This window comes from Pinus tabuliformis, chromosome 2_1, assembly GCF_031772625.1.
Source record: "Pinus tabuliformis cultivar Carrire ecotype Pingquan chromosome 2_1, CPIR1, whole genome shotgun sequence".
Classification (NCBI taxonomy): Eukaryota; Viridiplantae; Streptophyta; class Pinopsida; order Pinales; family Pinaceae; genus Pinus; species Pinus tabuliformis.
The window spans coordinates 99,731,873-99,757,314 of NC_142299.1; positions in this window are offsets into that span (position 1 = coordinate 99,731,873).

Genomic DNA, 25,442 nt, shown 5'->3' on the forward strand with positions numbered 1-25,442 from the left:
CTCAATCTAAGAACTCGAACAGTAATAGCCTGTCCTTTACAGTTGTCGATCTTACATTCCACACTAAAGCGACTGATTGGAAATGTCAAGGAATTAAATTAACAATGCTGCTAATATAAATGGAATAAATACGCTAATTGTGATAATGCTAAAAGCAAAACCGAATACTTGCAGAAAGGAAATGAACAACAATGCTATCTAGTAGAAATGAACAACAAAGTCAGTTTACTGGAATGAACAACGAAGCTTTATAATTGAAATGTACAGCATAACAATATAGTTTGCAGAGAGTCGTAATCTTATTATGATGAAAAGGAACAACAATGTGATTCAGTTACAACATATATAATGAAAGCATTCATAAATTCTTGAAACAAGGAATAGTAAAGTAATGCGATTCAAATCAACGAAAACCTAACCAACCCATCACATGACTGTGATTGTAAAGTAATGGTACAGGTAGCAAGTGGATCCACCAGGGCCGGGCCCTTAGCCACTAGTGAAGCACCGCCGAACTACTTCAATATAAGAGAATGGAACAACAACCGATTTATGTATTAATCATATGCGAAAATGTTACAGGCAATCGTACTATGTCTTAATCAATGAGAGTCAATGATCAAAGAGGAAATACAACAGGGAGTTTTGAATAATGATAATCCCCCTAATCTTTAGAAGTGTTGTCCCTTTTATATGCCAGACAGATAAAACAAGAAATATCAGATAGACTTTGAAACAACGATCCCTAAGGATCAAGAGATACTGAGGGATCCGCTCCATCTTCTAACTCCAGTCAATCCTTTGTCTCTTTGCACTGATGCTATGATTTTATGTTCTTATCCTCAGCTGTGCGCTCCGATCTTGATCTGCTTGTCTAGATACAGCTTCCTGGTAAAGGAACAATAGTTACTCTATTTTGTCTTTTCTTCCAGAATGGTAATTTTCCATTTCTTCTATTTCCTGCATGGAAAAAGACAATAATTAACTAATTTTCCATGATCAATAACTCTCTAGTTTTTGCTATAATTATTCGATATATTACCATATTATAATATAAAGGAGTTATGATTAAGGAAAAAGATAAGGAAATAAATGCCAAATTCATACCTTTTCCATAGCTCAACACACCCCTCTGCTTACCCTTTTGCATGGCCTCATGAAAATCATATAATTTGCATGCAAAGTAGTCAAAGAATAGGCTAGAGAGTGATTGTCATGAAGTGGTCTAAAACCATGATTTGTAGCTAAAACTTCAAATATGGGCCCTATCTGCCCTTCAGGCAGTTCATATATGGCCTTATATCCTTCTACAGGATACCAGTATCATAGGGCTTCGAAACCTACAACCAAGCCAATACGGGCCTTCCCTCAAGAAGAGGCTACTATATATAACCAGGCGATTTTTAGCTAACTTAAAGTTTTTGTAGTTGAATGGCTCTCTGTCCTATATATTCCGATTGGAAGTCTTCCATCTGAATTTAGCTACTGCCACAGAATTATCTTTGATAGAAAGGAAATATTCTACCCCTTGCTGGATAATTTCTTTGTGGATGGGTCCCAAGGTCTGGATCACTCCGTCCTTTTTCATTAGGCTTTTATGTTTAGCCAGCAGTTGCACTGGGTTTTTCGGTTCACCCCTAACCCAAAGGTCTAACCCATTTTCTTGTCTCTGAAAAGTGTTATGGGCCTTGAGCCACTTTAGCTGGTTAATAGCAAATGAAATAAATTCTTGAAACTGTACATCACCCACAAAAGCACTGGGATTCTGCTCCATTTCCTCCTCCAATATAAAATTATGTAAATAAAATTCACAGAGTAATCGTTGGACTTTTACTCCATGGTGTTTACAGCAGTTTATAAAATCATCAAAAAATTTTAATTCTATAGATTTCCCTACCTTAACAGCCTTAATTTTTAATTGTAAATATATTTCTAACAAAAATAAAGCACAGTTTTTGGCAGGGAACCTACATGCTAGAATATCTGTATATAAAGAACAGAGGTTATCCATTTGACTCATGACTGTTTTTAGTTTCTTCTTTAACTCTTCAACTTTTTCTTCTTCCCTCTCATATTAATCGAAGGCTTCATTCTCTGATGCATTGATGTCCCTTAATTGTTGTTGTAATTCTTGGTATTTCTTCTTAGGAACAGTATCTTCCTCAAGCTTCTCCATAGTATATTGAGCCTCTACCAGATCCTCTTGGAGTTTTGCTACACCAGGGTTGTTGTCCATCGAAACTTCTTTGGGTTGAAGATCTATCTGGGTACTCTTATTACAATATTGAATGCCTATAGTCTGTGTCTCTTTATCATGGAATGGAGTGCGTGAAGTCTATGTTGCTTGTTGTTCCTTATCATTTTTAATAAATATGGGCTCGGTTTGAGTCTTCACGGCCCTTGTATCATGGAGTTCTGTTTGGATAGCTGCATCCACTGTTTTCGGGGTTCTTCTTGAGATTCTCCCCTTTTTCATTGTCCTTATCTTTCATTTGAGTTGTTTCACTAAATTTTGCAGCTTTTGTTGTTCCTTTCGCAGCCTCTTAATTTTTCTCTTCTTTTTCTTGGGAGGAACAGTTGTTTCCTTAATTGTTTCTATTCTTTCTAGGCTTGGCTGCTCAGCTGGATTTTGTTCTTCAAGGGCTGTGCCTTTGCCCTGGCTAGTTTCCATATCCTTTGTTTGGAGCATCTCTTCAGTATTCGCATCATCATGACTAGGTTCCTCTACAAAGGTAACCCTAGCTTGGTCTGTCGTTTCCTAAGTGGCTTCTACTCCTGCTTCTTCCTCATTATTTATTTCCTTTGATGTATTCTTGTTGTGGGCAGAGTGTTCCTGTGATTCCTTTGCCTCAGTATTGGGGTTGAGTGGACTTTGGGGTTGAATATACTCACTCATATTGGCCAAAATATGGGCCAATTCGTCCTCCTGCAATGGGTTTTGTGGTGGACTTGCGTTGGTGGTTAAGGGAAGTTCTGCATCCTCCCTCTCTTCTTCACTAGTGTGCTCAGTTTCTTCCTCCAATTCTGATTCTTGGTTATCTCCTCCTTCGTGAAGGTTGCTCATTTTTAGAGCTATGTAATTCTAAGGGTTGGCTGCTGCTACCCTAGAGGTTATCAAACATTCCCCTGCCTATTCTCAATCTAGAGGAGTGTCTGCACTTTTTAGGTCTGCTTGCTTTGCTGGTGGTTCTTTTTCGTTTTGGAGCTAGTAAGGCTAGTCCCCCATCTATAGAAAATACCAATTCTTCCCAACTGGTATGTTGCTAAGCAAGGCCATAACTTACAATTAATCGAATTAAACAATGGTGGCTTATTACAGTACCTATATGATGGGATTTCTTTATGCTCTGAGCAGCATCATGCAACAAAAAATTTAAATATGTGGGAAAATTTAGGGCACATTTCTGTTTTAGTACTGATAATAATTTGAGGTGGCGTGATCTTACCACATCCTTTCTCCTGTCACATGTAATGTATCTCTACACTACTCTAGCTAGTTTCGTCCATGGTTCTCCCAAAGATGAAGGTCAGAATCCTTTTCCTTTAACGATCAGGTTCTGTCCCTCATCCCAAAAGGTGGCCATGGCATCTTGAAGTCTCAATTTCTTATGTGTCCAAATGGGTCCAACTGTTGGTAGTCCAGATAGCTCTGAAATTATTGTATCTGTCACTATTATTCGCCTTCCTCTTACTATGGAATGATCATCCTGCAAATTCTGCAAAAATTCAATAGCCACAGTGTCATGGGGTTGTTGTAGTCATGTAAAATAGGCGATCCATCCTACTCTTACCAAAATTTCTCGTGCAGCGTTGGAAACTGTTAGTACCTGTGGCTCGCTGCATACTGATCGACCTCCCATTTCGTCTAAGTTCTGCACATTGTTAATTCTGCATAGAGATAACAATGGAACAACAAACTGTGCATATCAGATAATATCTCTTTTTTAACATAAATACCGTTAAAATTGATGCAGTGTAGTACCTCCAAACAGGAAACTAACACGAATGCAAGAGTATTTTGGAAGTCACCCGTGCCCCCTTGAAATATGATAAGTCGTCCTCGACCAATTAAATGGAGGATCAATGTACTGGACAGTAATCGTACAGTATAAAAAAGGAAAGGTGTACATATTTATGACAAGATCACAAAAAGTATCGAGTTGCTGAAATCGAGGCTTATGATGAAAATCATGAATAGATATGGAGATGCTATGGAATGATTTGAAAAGGGGAAGAGGACAGCTGACGTAGGTGAAATGCTTATGCGGTCATTATTCCACTTAAACCGTTATGATTGACTTTTTTAAACGATATTTCATGCATGAAAGGTTCAAAAGGAATTTGGGAACATAACCTCTTTGAAATAAAGATAAAGAAATAGGAAAAAGGTTTATAATTACTACTGGTATTGAAAAATACGAAACCATCAGCAAAGCTCTATTTCCCATAGGTGTTTATAACCTTGAAAAAGTTTCTTTTTCACCCTTGGAACCATAATCCTTTATGTATTCCTAGGAAAGTGCTTTGTGATGTCAGAATGGAGACCATTGTGCTGGCTTGGTAACCAGTTGAATCATAATGCCACTCACCAGGAAGGAGTGAAAGGTGGGCAGGACGGCTCATGATGGGACCTCCTATTCCAGGGACTTTTTATTTTTCTAATGTGCCCATTAGATCATATCCCTGGTGTGGTGGCCATAGTGGGAATGCCACTTCACTGCTTCCTTATGATCATGGTAGGCTAGCTCTTGATGAGACCCCCTATCCTCCATCTGACAAATCATAGAATTGTTAGTAATCATATAGATATATTCTTTTCTTTTCTTTTCTTTCATATGGCACTTCCTATTTATATATAGAGGATGGCTCAACACTCTTTAAGAGTAGGGATGGTGGAAGAAGTCTAAACATCTCAATAGAGGAAAATATGCCTTTAATCTTATTCAGTAATAATAATCAAAGAGAATTATGAGAAGTAGGGAAGAACCAGCATGATAAAAATAATCAATCAGATTAAGTTTTAGTGAAAATAAAGACAACAAAGTGATATAGATAGCTGTGTCCTTTCCTTTTTCTTATCAATACAAAGCAATCTCTTTAAAGATAACAATTTTTCTTTGATTTGTTTATTTCAGTAACCTCTAATTTTTGTGTCCTTGCATAAATTTGTATATTTGCCTTAAAAGGATCATGAATAGTGAAACATTATTCACAAAAACTCTCAAAAAAATACGTTGTTCTTTAAGAGAAACAGTGAAAAATGCACTCAAAAAGTGTTGTTCCTTAGATGGAACAGCTATTTTTCCTTAAGAGGAACAACAAAAAGAACAACTGCATGCAAAAACTATGGTTCCTTTAAGAGGAACGGAAAAAAGAAAATAATAATAATAATAATAATAATCATAAAAATAAAAATAAAAATAAAAAAAATTGCACGCGAGACTGTTGTTCCTTTAAAAGGAACAACATTTGTTCCTTAAGCGCAACAACAAGTAAAGCAAGCACAAAATAATGTGTTGATCCTTCGGCGGAACAACCTAAAAAAACTCCAAATCGAAACTGTTGTTCCTTAGGAGGAACAACAGAAAGTAAAAAAATAACGATATTGTTGTTCCTTTTAAAAGGAACAGCGTAAATGTAAGCAGGCGATATTATTGTTTCTTAATAAGAACGATTGTTGTTCCTTAAGAAGAACAACAGTTGTTCCTTAAATGGAACAACTAAAAAAACATGCAGATTGTTGTTCCTTAAGAGGAATACCAAATGTAAGAGCACGCAAGGTTGTTGTTCCTTAAGAGAAACAGTTGTTGTTCCTTAAGAGAAACAACAGTTGTTCCTTAATCGAACAACAAAAATATGAACACGCAAAGTTGTTGTTCCTTAAGAGGGATGGTTGTTGTACCTTAAGAGGAACAAAAAAAATAGAAACACGTGGAAATGTCATTCCTTAAGAGGAACAGCAAAAATACAATCGTGCGGAAGTGTTGTTCCTTAAGAGGAACGGTTGTTGTTCCTTAATAGGAACAATAGCTATTCCTTAAGAGGAACAACAAAAATACAAATACGCGAAAGTGTTATTCCTTAAAAGGAATGGTTGTTGTTTCCTAAGAGGAACAACAGTTGTTCCTTAAGAGGAACAACGAAAACACAAATACGTAGAAATGTTGTTCCTTAAGAGGAACGGCTGCTGTTCCTTAAGAGGAACAACGAAAATACAATTAGGCAGAAGTGTTGTTCCTTAAGAGGAACAGTCGTTGTTCCTTAAGAGGAACAATAGATGTTCCTTAATGGGAACAACGAAAATACAAACACACAAAAGTGTTGTTCTTTTAAGAGGAATGGTTGTTGTTCCTTAAGAAGAACAACAAACAAATATAAGCACGCTAGATCGTTGTTCCTTAAGAGGAACGGTTGTTGTTCCTTGAGAAGAACAGTAGTTGTTCCTTAAGAGGCACAACACGAATATATAAGCACGCAAGATTGTTGTTCCTTAAGAGGAACGACTACTATTCCTTAAGAGGAATAGTAGTTGTTCCTTAAGAGGAACAACTGTTATTCCTTAAGAGGAATAGCAGTTGTTCCTTAAGAGGCACAACACAAATAATGAAATAAAGAAATCTTCTACCGCTCCTTAAATGGAACGGCTGTTGTTCCTAAAGAGGAACATCAGCTGTTCCTTAAATGGAACAGCAATAAAAAAAATCTGTACAAAAAAAAGGTTTATACAAGAAAAATTAAAGAGAAAAGTTTATGTACAAAATTCAAAAACAAAGGAATTGTTCAGAGAATTAATGCTGAGGAGGGGTTATCTTCCTCAGCAAGTATCTGCATAGTGGAATATTCCCGTAATTACTCGTAAAACGATTCCCGAGTAAGCGATTTGTGATAAAGTCGCACTCGATGACCATTTGCTTTAAAAGAATGTCTAGATCCATCAATGGTAGTCAATGTAATGGTGTCATTGTCATGCACTTTCTGTATCTCATAAGGTCCACGCCATCGTGTCTGGAGTTTTTTGGGGAAATCCTGAAACCTGGAATCGTGTAGGAGTGCCCAATCTCCTTCATGGAAGATTTTCTTTTTAATAAGGGTGTTGTGCCATTTTGCTCTCTGTTGTTGAATTAATGCAGTGTGTTGCAGAGTTGAGAGTCTAATTTCATCTAACTCATTGATTTGATATAATATATTGATCTAGGCCTCATTTAAATTCAAACCCACCTCCTGTGTTATTCTTAATGTTTGAATTTCAAATTTGATTGGAAAGATGGGTTCTTTTCCAAATAGTAATTGGTATGGTGCATACTCGATGGTGTTTCTCCATGTTGTTCGGTATGTCCACAAGGCTTCCAACAATCTTGAAGCACAGTCACGTTTGTATGATGGAACTGTTTTTGTAAGTATTGCCTAAATCACCTTATTAGTGCTTTCTACTTGGCCATTTTCCTGTGGGTGGTATGGAGTTGTAATTTTGTACTGAAAGTGGTAATTTTTTAATGTTGCAGCGATTTTACTACCTACAAATTGAAGTCATCCATCTATAATTATGTCCCTCGGGAGGCCATATCGCACAAATAATTGGAAAAGGAAATGTATTACTAAATCTTTTGTAGCTCTTGGCAGTGCATCTGCTTCAACCCATTTGGTAACATACTTTGTTGCAACCAGTATGTATGTTTTCTGATTTGATGATGGGTTAATAGAACCAATAAAATCGAGCACCCATCGCTCAAATGGCTCAATTACTAATTTCGGGTTCAGAGGAATTTCATCAGATTGTCCAGGGCGGCCCGCCCTCTAGCAACTATCACAGGCTTGAACAAAAATTTTAGCATCTTTAAAAATAGTGGACCAGTAATAGTCTATTTGTAAAACTTTGTGGCCGGTCCTGCGATCTACAAAATGTCCACCACACAGCCCATCGTGGCATGCTTTCAGAATGTCAAATATTTCATCTTCTTGGACGCATCTTCTGATATGCATATCTTCCCCTGTATGAAATAAGTAGCCCCCAATCCAAGAGAATCGGGTACTGCGCTGCACTATCTGTTTTCATTCATTAGGTGTTAAATGCTTGGGTAATTTGCCTACTGCTAAGTAATTTGCAACGTCGGAATACCTTGGTGTTCTGACAGTAACAGCGAACAAATGTTCATCCGGAAATTGATCTTCGACTGTTGTTGCGTCTGCTGGCTTTGGCATTCATGAGAGAAAATCAGCTACATGGTTCTCTTTTCCAGGTCGATCCTTAATTGTGATGTCAAATTCCTGCAAGAGAATCAACCATCTTATCACTCTTCCATTTGTAACTAGTTTATTTGCTAAATATTTTATGGCAAAGTGATCTGTATATAAAACTACAGGATACCCAGTTATATAATGTCTAAATTTATTTATAGCATGTATTACAGTTAAAAATTATTTTTCAGTCACAGTATAGTTTAATTCAACAGGAGATATATTCTTGCTAATATAATAAATTGCATACGGCTTTTTATCTTCTTCCTGCCCAAGAACTACTCTGATAGTTGTGTCTGAAGCATCAGATGAAATTTGGAATGGAAAATCCCAACTTGGGCCCCTTAGCATTGGGGCTGTCGATACAAGCTTTTTCAGATCCTCAAAAGCACAATCACACTTATATGTCCAAATGAAATCAACATTCCCTGTTAGTGCATATAAAGGTGCAGCAATTTGAGAAAAATGTTCTATAAATCTTCTCTAGTAACCTGAAAATCCCAGAAAACTACGTAACTCTATTTGTGTGGTAGGAGTAGGTATTAATAAAATTATCTGAATTTTAGCCGGATATTCCAGCTGGTGAGATATAATAACTAAAGATGAGTCCTTTGGTCATCATCATATGACATTTTTCATGGCTCAAGCAGATCCTAGTGGCAATACATCTTTGCGGCACTTTTTCCAATGTTTGTAATGCTAGCTCAAAATCATCTCCATAAGATGTGAAATCATCCATATATACTTCGAGCCCTTCATATATTAAATCTGAAAAACTGTTGAGGATGGCCCTCTTAAATGTGGCAGGAACATTGCATAACTCAAAGGGTAAGACTCTGTAAGCAAATGTTCCCCAAGGACAGGTAAAAGAAATTTTATCCTAATATTCAGGGGCAATTTGAATCTGATTGTATTCACTGAAGCCATCTAGGAAAGAAAATAATTTCTTTCCTGCTAATGTGTCTAATACCTGATCAATGAATGGAAATGGGAAGTGGTCTTTTTGGGTTGCTTTGTTCAATTCTCTGTAGTCTACACATATCCGCCACTGTCCATTCTTATTTAACACCACTACTAGTGGAGAGACCCACTTTCTGTCAGATATTGGGTAAATAAAGTTTACATCTAAAAGTTTTTGTAATTCAACTTTCACAATATCTTTAAGATGAGGGTTTAATTTCCATTGGGGTTGGCGAACGGGTCTAGCATCCTTTTCTATATAAATGTGGTGCATACACAAATGGGGATAAATTCCTTTCATGTCAGAATAATCCCATGCTAAAGCTTCCTTATATTTTCTCAAAAATTGGACCAACTTTTCTTCTTGTTCAGCAGTCAAGTTTTTGTTAATGTTGAAAGTTTTTCTTAGCTCAATTTCTATAGTTTTTCTGTTGTAAACAGAGGTGGTAGGTATTGATTGATCATGAGAGTCTTTCAAGGGATCTTCTTCTACATCATTATCAAATGTTGCCTCAATCATGTGACATTGTAAATGGGATCTGGTTTCTAGTTGGTTAATGGAGCTATTAATGATGTCATCCTCTGTTTGGTCTTTAAATTCGAGGGCATCTTCTATGATTAATGGTAATCTAATGTTTTATGTCAGGAATGTGTTGTGGTAAAAACACAACCCCCCATTATTGATGTGATCACTTCAAATAATGGGGACCCTTTCCATAAAAATTTTGGCTAAACACGTTTTAGGATTTTTATTTAGTTGATTATCCTATGTGATTGTTAATTTTTTATTTTTTTAGGATTTTTGTTTTGATTGCTTTGTTAAAATCAATTTTTCATAAGCTTCCCATTGATACTTGTTTCGCCTCATTTGGTCAATTGGTTCGTAAACGGAACTCCTTTGAAGTCTGATCATTTATGTTGCCTCAGTTAAAAATGCATAAAATGTAAATATTCTATTTTATAAATAAATTAGTCAATAATGCATTTATTTTAAATATTAACCCTTAGTTAGTGCTCACTAACAATTTTTATTTTTACTTATACAGCCAAATCATGAAACATTGGGATTTCAATAATTTACTTCAATTTTCAAATTAATTACTAATCTAAAAAAACCCAGAATGTCAAAGTGGCTGTAGTTTAATTTTTATTTCTATTAAAGTGGTTGTAGTTTAAATAGAAAAATACCACCCCAAACAAACCCCACTTAATTTCATTTTATAACTTAAACAAACCCCATTAAGCTTCAACCCGAAATAAAATAAATAATAACAATTTTACCATACAATCACGTTCATCGCAAATTGCACTTCACAAAATTCATAACGAATCAAGTTTAAACCTTTTAAAGAATGTGTGATGTAATGTTTTCATGCAATGCGATATTGCGACATCACATATTGCATATCACAATTTTAACAAGCTCCTCCACTTAAACATTAAAGGATTTGCGATTGGAAAATGGAATGTGTTAAAATATTTTAATAAAAAGTTTTTTTACCCCTTATGCCTCCCGTACCTCCACCCCACTCACCCTCACGTCACACTCACCTCACATTCCACTCACCATATTCCTCCATAAACTCACGTGGATTGATTTCAATGGTTTGTTTTATGAATTAATGGGTTTGGATTGATTTCAATGGTTTGTATTATGGATTTTGGGTTTGGATTGATTCCAATGGTTTGTAAATTAATTTTTATATTATAATTATTATATTATAATTATAATGTTTATTATAATTTGAATTATAATATTAATTATATTTAAATTAACTTTTTCAAGTCATTTATATATTAATTTAATTTTGTAACTTAGTTAATTTCTAAATTAGATGATAATTAATTAGAATTAATTGTATATATTAGTTAGTTAATAATTAATTTAGAATTGCCCACGGGGTTTTTGATTGACGGTGAATGGGTGCGCTGTTAAGACACTTCTTGTGATAGGTCACCAGTTCAAATCCCCCATGGGTACTTAGGTTAGTCTTAACTAGAAAAAAAAAAAATAATAATAATAATTAATTAATTTAGAATTAATTATTAGATAATTGGAATCTAATTTAGGATTAGATTTTTAATTAAAATTCTGATTTTAGCTCAGTAACAAAAATTACAGAATTCTGACAGTTTTGACCCATCAACTTTGGAAGCTCATAGATTGAGTTATATTTGACCAAACGAAGCCCAGGATGGCTCATTGGAAAGATAAAATCAAGGAGAACATTTTTGAGGAGTTTTCATTAATAGATTTGGTCATTTATTGGTTTGAAAATCAAGCAGAAGATCAAGCTCCGAATTTTGAAAACAAAATCAATTTTCTGAGTTTTATTTTCTTCATTTTCATTTGCCCAAGCCTCTTCTAATTGCAGATTCGCTCATCAAATAATATCCTTGGCCAATTAAAACCATCCAAGACATCAATAAGAGAGCTTATATTTTATTTTATTTTTAATTATTTATTTAAATAGAGTTTGATTGGATTTATTTTAATGCCAGAAATGATATTTTGATTTTATTGTTGCATTTTAATTTATTTTGATTTCTTATTGTAGGAAAACAATAGAAGACATATGGAGAAAAAGATCTCAATCAATGAGAATGCTCCAGCAATTAAAGATTGGAATTTTGAGAAAATAAAATTGGATTGGACAGATTTCTCTTCAACAAACTTTTCTCTGAAAAATTGATTTGCAAATATTATAAATTGTAAATTGCAGAATGTAATAGGGGATGCTCTCCTCTACAATTCTAGGATTCTAAAAGCACTTTTATAATAGAAATTTAAAGTTGTAGGTGGGAGGAGTGGAATCTCAAATCTAGGGATTATTGAGGTTTTTCTTCTACATTCTAAGTTATGTATAATGAACAGAGTTTGCATTATTGTAGCTCTGGTTTTGAAAGCAGAAGCTTAGACATTGTAACGGACTATTAGAGACTGGCGCTGGAGAAATGGATTCAATAATTTGTATTTCGAATACTATTATTTTAAATGCTAGTTTTATTTTATGATAACAAGAATGGTGTCAATTTACTTACATATTTGTGCACTTTTGTCAGGATGGGTAATTTGCTTCTATTTTATGTTGTTATTTATCTCTACTCTTGTGGGCTGAATTCTAATTTTTGAGTAACTATTTACTCATAAATATGTCTTTTAATATTGGATGAATAAATAGTGATATGTTGTGAACTTCTTCCGCATATTATTGTTTAATAATTCAAGTTACTGATTAAATGATCAATATCATTTTGTGAACTTCTTCCTGAGTGTTGTTGATTGATTATTTCAGTTAAAAGGTCTCAATAGGATGTGTTTGGTATCCATAATGTCAGTTAATTGAACTACTTCATTAACTTGATATTCATTATAAACAAGACATTTAAATTTCAATATTTTAAATATCTGCTCTTGGTTGGGTTAGATCTATATCTGCCTAATTGAGATAGGATTAAGATAGTTTATTTTGCTTGCATCTTAGGACAAGTTTGCATTTAGAATAATTTTTGCATTCTTTTAAGTCCTCTTCCCAAAGAGGCAAACTTTAGTAGTGGATTGGTTGAGCCCTAAATCAGCTTAAGAATCACTTTCTTGCCCGATCAGCAAGAAGGTTGACCTGATGTCTCTTTTCCATTAGTGAATGAAAGTCATATTTAAAGCCATTGGACATTGAGAGAAGGTAACTGGACCTAGTTGAACCAATCGGAACCACCATTCCAAATGGAAAAGGAGCTGCTTTAAGGTCGGAACCGGGTGGTCATCCCCCATGTTGCAGCAATTTTCGAGGCTTCAACATTTTGGCGCTAGAAGGAGGGCCTGAAACTTGTTGCCTCTTAGAGTCTTTTCAATTTTAATATTTTATTTAATCAAGATGGCTTCTCTTAAACTTCCAATTTGGAGTTGTATCCATGGGCGTGCATCTTCCAATACTCCACCCAAAGTGTTAAGACTCGTGTCTCAGGTAAAGTTTAATGGTGAGAAAAATTCTTTTGTTTTTAATCATGTCTTCCAATTTATTCAAAATGTTTCAAATTATGATTTTCAAGGAATTGATGAAGGCATCTTATGCAGACTTTTTACTCTCACATTTGTGGCAAAAGCCAGAAACTAGTGTAGAACTCTTCCAATTCCCTCAATTCACAGCTGAGATCAATTTGTTACAATTTTCATTTGTAAATTTGACCGCTATGATTATGATCAGGTATATGATGAGACTGAGTATCTACGAAAAGAAAATGAGTCTGTTAGACATTTTAATATTCGATTTCATTTGAATTGTTTAAAATTTAATGTCAAAGATAAACCTATGAAAGAAGAATCACTATATTTGTTTGATTATATTTGTTCTCTCCCTCCCATTCCCAATCCATATGAAATTAGTTCAAGCTTTGTTCCATCCCCTTCCAACATAAATGAGAATTCCAATTTGGATGTGCAAATAAATTGTGATGAAGAGGTTTCACAAAGCTTGGAAAATATTTCTAATCAAATGCAAGAAGACAACAACAACAATTTTGGAGAAAAAAACGCATTGGAATTTGAAAGTTACTCTGCTTTAAATTCAGAAAATCAGATTGCAAATCAGCAAGTGCAAGCAACAATCAAAGTAAATAATAGCATGCAAACTGTTGTACAAATTTCTAAATCTTTCCATGATGAGCAAATGTCTAAATCAGAGTAGCAAATCAATCTTCTTCAAAAAAGCATGAGTACGCAAAGGAATGATCTGCAATCTAAAATTTACAATGAGCATAATGCACAAGAGTTCTCAAACCGAGACATTTTTAATTGCATTATTTCATATTCACATTTTTCTCTTTATCCTGATATTTTTAATGATGGTAATTTTTCCCCTCTTGGTGATAATGATGTTTTTGAAATTAAAGAGGATTATTTAAACGAATTACCAATAAATTTTTATCAAGATAGAGAAACAATAATTGATCATTCTTTTGCCATTTATGAACATGAAATTCTTGTTCCTCCTTGTTTGGATATATTCGATGAGATTGAAAGGAATTCTAGAGAATATTGTGAAGTCATTTATGATAATTACTCTGACATTGAGGATGTTTATTTCTATTTTTCTCAAGAGAATCCTCATGATAAAATTCAAATAACATCTAAGAATGAGAAACATTTCAATTTATAAATTATTACAACTAATCTTCATTCTAAAGCAACAAATTATCTTCATGATTTCACTATTCGAGAAAATATTCCAATTTATGATTCATATCATGATCAAGCTTTCATTATTGTTCATAATCATAACTCTTTTTCTAATTCACAAGTTGGAATTGGAAATTACTCAAATTCCATAATTTTGGCCAATCCTTGTGAAAAAACAAATTATTTCAAAACGATCCCAATTGTGTTGTAACATTAGTTGTACAAATAATGATTTCATTTTATTTTTGTTTCCTCACTTATTTTGTATAAAATCATATTTATTTTCATATTTTGTTTTTTAGATTTTTGATACATTACGCTGGCATATTGAGCACTTTACCATCAAACATTCAATTGATACATTGCCCTGTTGGAAAATTGAAGTTTTATATTATAATCGAGAGCATCAAAAACTATTTCAATTTCAATTTCAATCAATGCTAATGTTTTATCAAAAGCTTCTATCTTCTCTAAGGCAATATCAACAGGAGAATGTATTTTTACAATCTGGCTAGCAATCCAATTTAATTAATAATTTTCCATTTTATTCGAAAGATTTCCATTCATTTTTCATTATCTTATTTGAAAATTATTTGGAAATTTTTACTTTAAGGAAGATTGTTAATAGTTTAACATTTGTACATAACATTAACAAATTTTTCCAGGCCTTTGAATATAAAAGTTCATATCCACAATCTGTCATGTTATCTCTTCATTTGAATATTTCCCAATCCTTAATAGAAATCCATCCAGATTTCTATGATCCAATTGATATTCAATTGGAAAGGAAATCTCAAGAGAAAGAGATTTTAATTAAGTTGCTAACAATAACTGTGCATTCTATTTACAGAATTATTTTTCTTAGTTCAATTAAATTTGTATTTTTATTACTAACATTTGAACTGTACATATATGCAGGAATAAAAATGAGAGAATGGTTACACTAGAAATATGACTATACCTAATCATCTTCATGTATATGGTTAGAATAGGAGTAGAATTAATTTTGTTTGTTTGTTTTATGTAATTAATTTATTTTTAATAGTTCTGCAGATTAAAAATAAAAGAAGCAATCAGCCCTTCTCATATCATATACATGTTCAAGGAAATATTTACCTCTCATCAGAAAATTTCTAATTCTTCCTTCCCATTTTTAAATCAAAATCTACTGCAACAATACTTCTACCCATGAATACATCTCTGCCTATTTTGGAATAATGTATTGACAGAATTTAATTGAGTATGCACCTGGCACACATTTAAATCTGTGTTGATATTCTCCACGACTAGTGGCTTTATCCCATTCGGACCTTTAGTTTATTATTTGATGCTACAATACGCATCATAGTCATTTACTAAAGGCATTATTGAACATTCACTATAACAATACAGATTCTTCTCAAGTTATTCGGAATAAGTAGAGGTAATAAATTGTTGTTTCAATTCAAAAGAGAAAACTAATATTTATTTCTTGTAAATTTTATATTTCCTGAACATAAATAAACAGATTTTATTTAGGCTGATTGCACATTCCAATCTGAAATAAATAATGAGATGATTTTGAACAAAGTTAGAATTTTGATAAATCGAAAGAAGAATTTGAAGATTCATGAGGTAAAATCTACAGACAATTTCCTTCCAGGTATGCATTTACAAGTTCATTTTCATCTATTACTAATTTATCTTTTCTTTAGTTTATTTTTTATTTTTGTTATGTTTTATTTACGGTGTTTCATTTGTTTTCAAAACTTGAAGTAAGCATCAAACCCATTTCAAATTTGCAACAGGTTCAGGGAAATTTTATTTGTGATTCATTAGAATTTGAGAATGTTTTAATTTTGCTTTCATTCATCATTTCAATTTGATTTTCATATTGTTGATACTACGATGAATACATATTCGCAATACTACCATTCCACTCATCTTCGTCAATAATTTCATTCTGATACCACATCATCCACTTCACAACCATTTGTAGCGAAATACTTCATCGGAAGTAGTTTTTAGCATTTTTGATAACAAATTGTTCATAAAATATCTTCGACGTATTACCTCGTTCATATGTCATATCGCATTTCACATATCGAAGGTTTGCAGTTGAATATACTTCCATTATCATGAATCGTCGATCTCCGATAAACGATTTTACCGATATTGCGATGACCACATAATTCCGAACCCGATATGAAATTCAAATCAAGTTTATAAAATATCGCGTCCACTCAATCGCAATAATGGTAGGGGTATAATTTTATGGGGCCGATATCTCAGATCCGATATGTTATTAAATTTTCATCATAAAATTATCGGGTCCACTCTTCATTGCATATCAGCGTATCAATAATTGTTACCTCATGTGCTTAAGATCGTTGATCGCCAATTAGACACGTCATCCATCGCATCGCCGATATCGCAATTGCTTCATCACATTTTTATTTATACTCACATCACAATTTGGAATCTATGATGTGCATTATGCGATGTGGGAAGCACAATGTAAATATTCCCTTATCGCCGATATAATATTTCTTCAATGATGTGATCGCTCCATCTCATCGCACTGTTGGAAATACTGAGAGGGGGGGTGAATCAGTATTTCTTTTTCCCACTATTGTTTTACCAGTTAAAACATATATATTCAGAACACAATATGAACAGCAAGAATAAATGCTTTTATTAATATAACTGTGCAGTAAAATAAATACAATATATAGATGGTCACAATCGGTTGCCAAGCTCCAACTTGGACTTTGATGAGGCTCCAACCTCCAGAGCACAACTCTATTTTCCCAAGACACCAATCTTGGACTTAAGAGCACCAACTCCCAAGGACTTCAATTCTTCCTGCTTTTGAGGCACTAACCCCAAGGACTCCAATCCAATCTCACTTCTGAGGCACCAGCCTCAAGAACTCCCATCCTTCTCACTTTTAAGGCTCCAACCCCAAGGACTCCAATCCTTCTGCTCTCAGAACTATTCTCTATTGAGTTCTGTCTATTTACAGCTTCACTGTAGTCTCCAAACTACAGTATCAATGACAACCATGTCTTCTTATGGATAAGTCTTCACAGCTCTGCACACTGCCCGCGCATAGTCTCCAATAGCCTTTTCTGTTGTTGCTGCCTCTATAACCTCCGCTGCTTCTGCAACCTCTACAGCCTCTGCTGCTTTTACTACCTCATACTCTGGTTCTTCACCCCCACAGCAGCTCCAACAGTGTTCAACAGCCGCAGCAGTGTTCACTAGCAAATTCAAACAATGCTCCACCACCTCTGCTGCTTCTGCTACCTCATATTCTGGTTTGTTTTCAACAACCATCACACACATGCAGTCCTCTATTTACTGTTTTATGCATACCTGTCTTTGTCCATTTGTTTCCTCTTTCTCGCTGGCTCTTCGGCTTCCTTCTCGCCTGCTTCAACTTCCTCACTTGTTGGCTTGTTTGTTGCTGTAGCTTCCTCTGTCCATTCGTTTTCACAGGACACGTTGAATCAATGAGCAAGGATCGAGTTATCCGTAGAGCACACAAGTTCAAAAACTTGTAACGGCGTTGCTTTGCCAATAATTGTGGGCATACACAGGGATGGCATTTTTTATCGGACAACCACATCCTTATCATAATCATAATCGCCATGATTTGGTTTCTCAAGCTATCGAGATTGTTCCTTACAGTACTTTTGCCTCCATACTTAAGAATCGGAGCCACCCTTTTATCACCGCTTTTATGTCTATCGAAAGCTTTCCTTAGGCTATGTGCCTTCTATAAACCTTGGACTTACTTAGAATCAGAGCCACCTTTTTATCGGCGCTTTTAATCACCCATCGAAATCCACCGCCCAACCGCGTGTTAACTATCGGGCTAAGCTTTAAAGCCCCACGGAAATGCACATATACAAATATATGGCCAACACTATAAAACCCCGCGGTCACATATATTTTAATACACGGGAACCCATGTAATTCTGCTCAATATGAAAATTCGCGGATTTCAAATCTTATCCGCCCGCCTTTACAATTATCGGTGGGTCCGGATTTCGGCGATCCCAATTAATCCCTTAACTCCGACCTTCGATGCCCTTGCGGACCCGATATGCCGATTACATCCCTTCCTAAAATGACTTCGGGTCCGGGATGTCGGGGTTATCGCGGCCTCTTGCGATGCGATAGTTCTGTGGACCCGATGGCCCTCTATACTCTGCTTCTTAATGATTTCGGGTCCGGCTTTTCGGCAGGTTCGCATCGGCAGTTTTGTAATACAAAGGGTCTGCGGACCTGACGCACCTTTAGGCTTTGTTTTATAATATTTCGGCTCCAATTATCGGCGATGTCACATATCGCTTCCCCTGATCCTTCGACTCGATCGCTTTGATATGCCAATTGCCGATTAGATCTCCGCCGTCCATTATTCCTTCAGATCGGACGGTCAGCGCTAAGTCGCATATCGCGTCCACTGCATTGTTGCTCTGTTCTCCGACAAGGAATGCGGACCCGACACCTCCTTATACTCCTTCCTAACTTAATTTCGGCTCCGGGTTCTTCAGCGATTTCGCTGATCGCTACCTCTGAAATGATACAAGTCCTCCGCGGACCTGATATGCTTTCTATTTTTCTTGGTAAGAGTTTCGGCTCCGGATTTCGGAGCTTGCACGTTGAAACAGTTCCGACAACTCCAAGCGACTTTCGCCGATGCGATAAGGATTCTCTACTCCTCTGCGATTTCATCTGGACCGTTGATCTGGAAGATCAAACGGCTCCTATGTATTCTCCCGCTTTGATGAAAGTTTGGCTTTAAACACAACTATATATATATATATGAAGTATTGTCTTCGATATGGCTCCTCTGCTCTGACACTCCTTCGATATGGCTCCTCTTGCTCCGATATATGTGTATGCTCCCGATATCTATTATCTGCGGCATATATGGCTATATTACAAGCAGTGTTCCTATTGCTCTGATATGACTCTCCGATAGCTGTTCTACTCCCGATAGTCTCCTGATAACTCTGTCTGCTTCCTCTATGGCTCCGATAGCTCTGTTTACTCCTCTGTTGCTCCGATGGCTGTGTCCTCCGCTCCTTCTTTATGCTCTTTTGATCGGTCTCTGTGTGCTCCTCTTTTTTGGCATATATATGTGACATATACATATATATGGCTCCTCTTGGTTCCTCTTGGTCCATCTGCTCTTCTCGGTCCGTCTCCTCTTGGCTCCTCTTGTTCCATCTGCTCCTCTCTGATATGCCTGTTTTGGCATATGTATATATGTATGTGGCTCCTCCTACAGCTCCTTTTAGTCATGTCCAATGTGGCTCCTCTGGCTTCTCGTCTCCATCTACTCCTCTGGCTTGGCAGTGTCTTTCAAAGACCTCCGTGCATATAAGTCTGTTTCCGCATACATACATATATATATATATATATATATATATATATATATATATATATATATATATATATATATATATATATATATATATATATATATATATATATATATATATATATATATATGGCTCCGCTATACTGATGGCCTTTGCTCCTGTCTCTTCATGAATCTGCTCTGCATCCCCTTGGCTTCATGTCATCCTCTAGTATCCAGAATATTTCCATATTGACATCAATGACAACCTAGTTCAACAATCTCCCCCTTTGTTATTGATGGCAATATTCTTCTTCTCTCCCCCTTTGACATCAATGGCAAAGGAGTGCTCTGGGACTCCCCCTATCAAACTGCTTCTGTTCTTCATGAAGATAGAAGGATTGATGCTTTATTATCTTCATGTCTCAGAACTGCTTTATCATGGCTTCAACAATGCTTTAGGATGCTCTACTTTAATGCTTTCATTCAGATTTCAAATGGCCATACACAGGTATCCAAGTCCAGGCTTTCATGCTCAATCCATATTGATGTCTCCATAGGCAGAATTGAGAGACCTTCATAGTTCGAATCAAGATAGAAACTGCTACTGAGATTGTCTTTCTTCAGATCTGAGTTTATTTGTGTCTTTGTGCTTCCCCTTAAGTTACTGCCATCTAGTATTCAATCATCATTGCATTTAGACAAAAATGTGAGGAGTTGTGCCTTGCTGTTGCTATATTCCTTAAGTGATCTGTATCAGTTTCAGTTATGCTTGACTACATAACATTCTCCTTCCTATGATCCATCTTTTCCTTGCGTTCTTGTACATATCTCTGCAGATTCAACTATCCAATCTGTGACTGCCTTTTGAATACAATTGCTGATCTGCATCCTTTTACAGTGCTTCAGTTTGTTATATGCTGCTAGCTGCTCTTACTTCAAACTCCATTCCAGATGTATCTATTTGTTTGAAGACTGCCTCTATCAGTGTCCAGAATTTATCTGTTCTCACATTAAATTCTTGAGTTAAGACATAAGCTTCCATGATAATAGCACCATGGTTTTTTGCCCTATTTCTTTAACAACAGTCCAAAGAATGGTTACAGGATCATATGCTTCAACGGAATTCTCCTGAGACATGATCTTCATCAAAGAATGATTGTTAATATAGCTCAATAAGGATTTCATAGGGACCCTTTCACTAATAGCTTCAGCAATAATGAACAAGAATTACATGCTCCCCCTAACTGTATGCATCACCTCTTTTGCGCAGAGTCTTCTCATAAAATGCTTAGATTGGCTAGAGAGCTTAAGGGACTTTCGGACTGTATTTCCTTCCTTCTCCATACTTGTGTAACTTTCTTCTTTTAAATGGTTCTAGCTTGTGTAAGAGCCCATGTTAATTTACAATCACGTGCCATGTGACCAATGTTATGACACTTGAAGCATTCTACATTGTTCATGAATAAGAACTCATGATTTCTTCCTGTAAACTTATTTCTTGGAGGTTGTCGGAGACTATAGCATCTATTTCTGTGAGATGGTTGGGGACCATAACATCTATCTTTATGATATAATTTACAGTCTTTTGCCATATGACCAAAGTTTGAACAGGAATAACAATAACCAAAAAATGAACTTTGGTACCTGGGAGATGGAGGTTTCTTTGATGTACTTCTGAAGCCTTGCTGCCTTGAGATCCTTTGATGATAACCATTGCCTCTCACATCTTTGTCATCATCTATATTTCTTCTTGGAGCGGGTTTTCTTCTTGGAGCAGGATTTCTTCTATTGTAGCCTTGATTTTTCTCCTTGCCTTTGCTGGAGCTGGGAGCATCACCATTTCTTTCTGGCTTCTTCACATCTCTTTTGTTTAAAGCATGTTCATTCTTGTTTGAGGATTCACCTAAATATCCGAGACCTGATTTATCAGATGGACATCTGTGATAGCTGAGCATGTCATCCAAGGCCTGAGAGCTCTTCATGATTTTGTTCATCCCTTCAACCTTTTTCCTGAGGAGGACAATCTCTTCTTCCAATCTTTCACACTCATTATTCTTCTTTGCAAGTTTTTCCTCGGTTTCTTCCTTGCTACGAGTATCTTCAGCTGCTACTATTTTAAGGGAGATGATATCTGACTTCATTTTGAAGATTTCTTCATTTTTTGCTTGACTGCACTCCATTCTCTTCTCAGCTCCTTGTGCCTGTTTCCTGGCTTCTTGTAATTGAGACTTAAGGGAGGAGACCTCTACTTTGTACTGACCAATCTCTTCTTCAAGTTTGTTCACGCTCTTGTGATTTAGTTCAAGTTGACTTGACAAGGTATCTTCCCGCTTCTTTGCTTTATGATATTCCTTCTTAAGCTTGGCAAGCTCTTCATCCCTTTCTTGTAATTGAAGCTTGATGAGATCAACTTTCTTCCTTGTTTGATCTTGGTCACCAACTGGAGCTATCTTCTTAAGTGCCTCATTTTCTTTTTTCAAATTATTATTCTCTTCCATGACAGTCATAAGTTGAGCAAGGAGTTCTTCTACGAAGTCTTTTTCATTCTCTTCATTTTTTTGGTCTGCTACAGTCTTGATGTCATCATTCTTATTTTCAGCTTCTAAGATGGGTTCTGGATTTCCTTCTAGATTTCCATTATCTTCTTGATTGATGTTCATGGTCAATGCTCCTTTTAAGTGAAGGTCATGAAGTTTGTCCCATATACCCTTTGCTAATGAACATTTTCCTATATTGTTCTTTACAGAATCAGGTAGCCCATTCAAGATTGCCTTTACTGCTTTTGCATTGTACTCCTTGGATTTTTCATCCATACTGTTGTCATCAATCACAGATTTCCAGATTTCAAAGCCTTGAGTCTTTAAGAAATTCCTCATTCTTACTTCCCATATATTAAAGTTCCCATTGAGCCTTGGAGCCTCCTCAAATTCATTGTCTTCTATTTTAGTAGTAGAGGGAGACACATCCTTAGGAGGATTGGAGACTTTCTTCCTTGATCTCGCCATTTGTGTTCTAAGAGTCAACCTTCAAGTTGTTAAGCTTTGAATGAAGGAACTTGGCTCTGATACCAATTGTTGGAAATACTGAGAGGGGGGGTGAATCAGTATTTCTTTTTCCCACTATTGTTTTACCAGTTAAAACATATATATTCAGAACACAATATGAACAGCAATAATAAATGCTTTTATTAATATAACTGTGCAGTAAAATAAATACGATATATAGATGGTCAAAATCAGTTGCCAAGCTCCAAATTGGACTTTGGTGAGGCTCCAACCTCCAGAGCACCAACTCTATTTTCCCAAGACACCAATCTTGGACTTAAGAGCACCAACTCCCAAGGACTTCAATCCTTCTTGCTTTTGAGGCACTAACCCCAAGGACTCCAATCCAATCTCACTTCTGAGGCACCAGCCTCAAGGACTCCCATCCTTCTCACTTTTAAGGCTCCAACCCCAAGGACTCCAATCCTTCTGCTCTCAGAACTCTTCTCTGCTGAGTTCTGTCTATTTACAGCTTCACTGTAGTCTCCAAACTACAGTATCAATGACAACCATGTCTTCTTATGGATGAGTCTTCACAGCTCTGCACACTGCCCGCGCATAGTCTCCAATAGCCTTTTTTGCTGCTGTTGCCTCTATAACCTCCGCTGCTTCTACGGCCTCTACAGCCTCTGCTGCTTTTACTACCTCACACTCTGGTTCTTCACCCCCACAGCAGCTCCAACAGTGTTCAACAGCCGCAACAATGTTCACTAGAAAATTCAAACAATGCTCCACCACCTCTGCTGCTTCTGCTACCTCATATTCTAGTTTGTTTTCAACAACCATCACACACATGCAGTCCTCTATTTACTGTTTTATGCATACCTGTCTTTGTCCATTCGTTTCCTCTTTCTCGCTGGCTCTTCGGCTTCCTTCTCGCCTGCTTCAGCTTCCTCACTTGTTGGCTTGTTTGTCGTTGTAGCTTCCTCTGTCCATTCGTTTTCACAGGACACGTTGAATCAATGAGCAAGGATCGAGTCATCCATAGAGAACACAAGTTCAAAAACTTGTAACAACGTTGCTTTGCCAATAATTGTGGGCATACACAGGGATGGCATTTTTTATCGGACAGCCACATCCTTATCATAATCATAATCGCCATGATTTGGTTTCTCAAGCTATCGGGACTGTTCCTTACAGTATTTTTGCCTCCATAATTAAGAATCGGAGCCACCCTTTAATCACCGCTTTTATGTCTATCGAAAGCTTTCCTTAGGCTATGTGCCTTCTATAAACCTTGGACTTACTTAGAATCAGAGCCACCTTTTTATCAGCGCTTTTAATCACCCATCGGAAGCCACCGCCCAACCGCGTGTTAACTATCAGGCTAAGTTGTAAAGCCCCACGGAAATGCACATATATAAATATATGGCCAACACTATAAAACTCCGCGGTCACATATATTTTAATACACGAGAACCCATGTAATTCTGCTCAATATGAACATTCGCGGATTTCAAATCTTATCCGCTCGCCTTTATAATTATCGGCGGGTCCGGATATCGGCGATCCCAATTAATCCCTTAACTCCGACCTCTGACGCCCTTGTGGACCCGATATGCCGATTACATCCCTTCCTAAAATGACTTCGGGTCCGGGATGTCGGGGTTATCACGGCCTCTTGCGATGCGATAGTTCTGCGGACCCGACGGCCCTCTATACTCTGCTTCTTAATGATTTCGGGTCCGGCCTTTCGGCAGGTTCACATCGGCAGTTTTGTAATACAAAGGGTCTGCGGACCGGATGCACCTTTAGGCTCTGTTTTATAATATTTCGGCTCCAATTATTGGCGATGTCACATATCGCTTCCCCCAATGCTTCCGACGCGATCGCTCCGATATGCCAATTTCCGATTAGATCTCCGCTGTCCATTATTCCTTCAGATCGAACGGTCAGCGCTAAGTCACATATCGTGCCCACTGCACTGTTGCTCCATTCTCTGATAAGGAACGCGGACCCGACACCTCCTTATACTCCTTCCTAACTTAATTTCGGCTCCGGGTTCTTCGAAGATTTCGCTGATCGCTACCTCCAAAATGATACAAGTCCTCCGCGGACCCGATATGCTTTCTATTTTGCTTGATAAGAGTTTCGGCTCCGGATTTTGGAGCTTGCACCTTGAAACAGTTCCGACAACTCCAAGCGACTTTCACCGATGCGATAAGGATTCTCTGCTCCTCTACAATTTCATCTGGACCGTTGATCTGGCAGATCAAATGGCTCCTATGTATTCTCCCGCTTTGATGAAAGTTTGGCTTTAAACACAACTATCTATATATGAAGTATTGTCTTCGATATGGCTCCTCTGCTCTGACACTTCTTCGATATGGCTCCTCTTGCTCCGATATATGTGTATGCTCCCGATATCTATTATCTGTGGCATATATGGCTATGTTACAAGCAGCGTTCCTCTTGCTCTGATATGGCTCTCCGATAGCTGTTCTGCTCCCGATAGGCTCCTAATAACTCTGTCTGCTTCCTCTATGGCTCCGATAGCTCTGTTTACTCCTCTGTTGCTCCGATGGCTGTGTCGTCCGCTCTTTCTCTATGATCTTTTGATCGGTCTCTGTGTTCTCCTCTTCTTTGGCATATATATGTGACATATACATATATATGGCTCCTCTTGTTTTCTCTTGGTCCATCTGCTCTTCTCGATCCGTCTCCTCTTGGC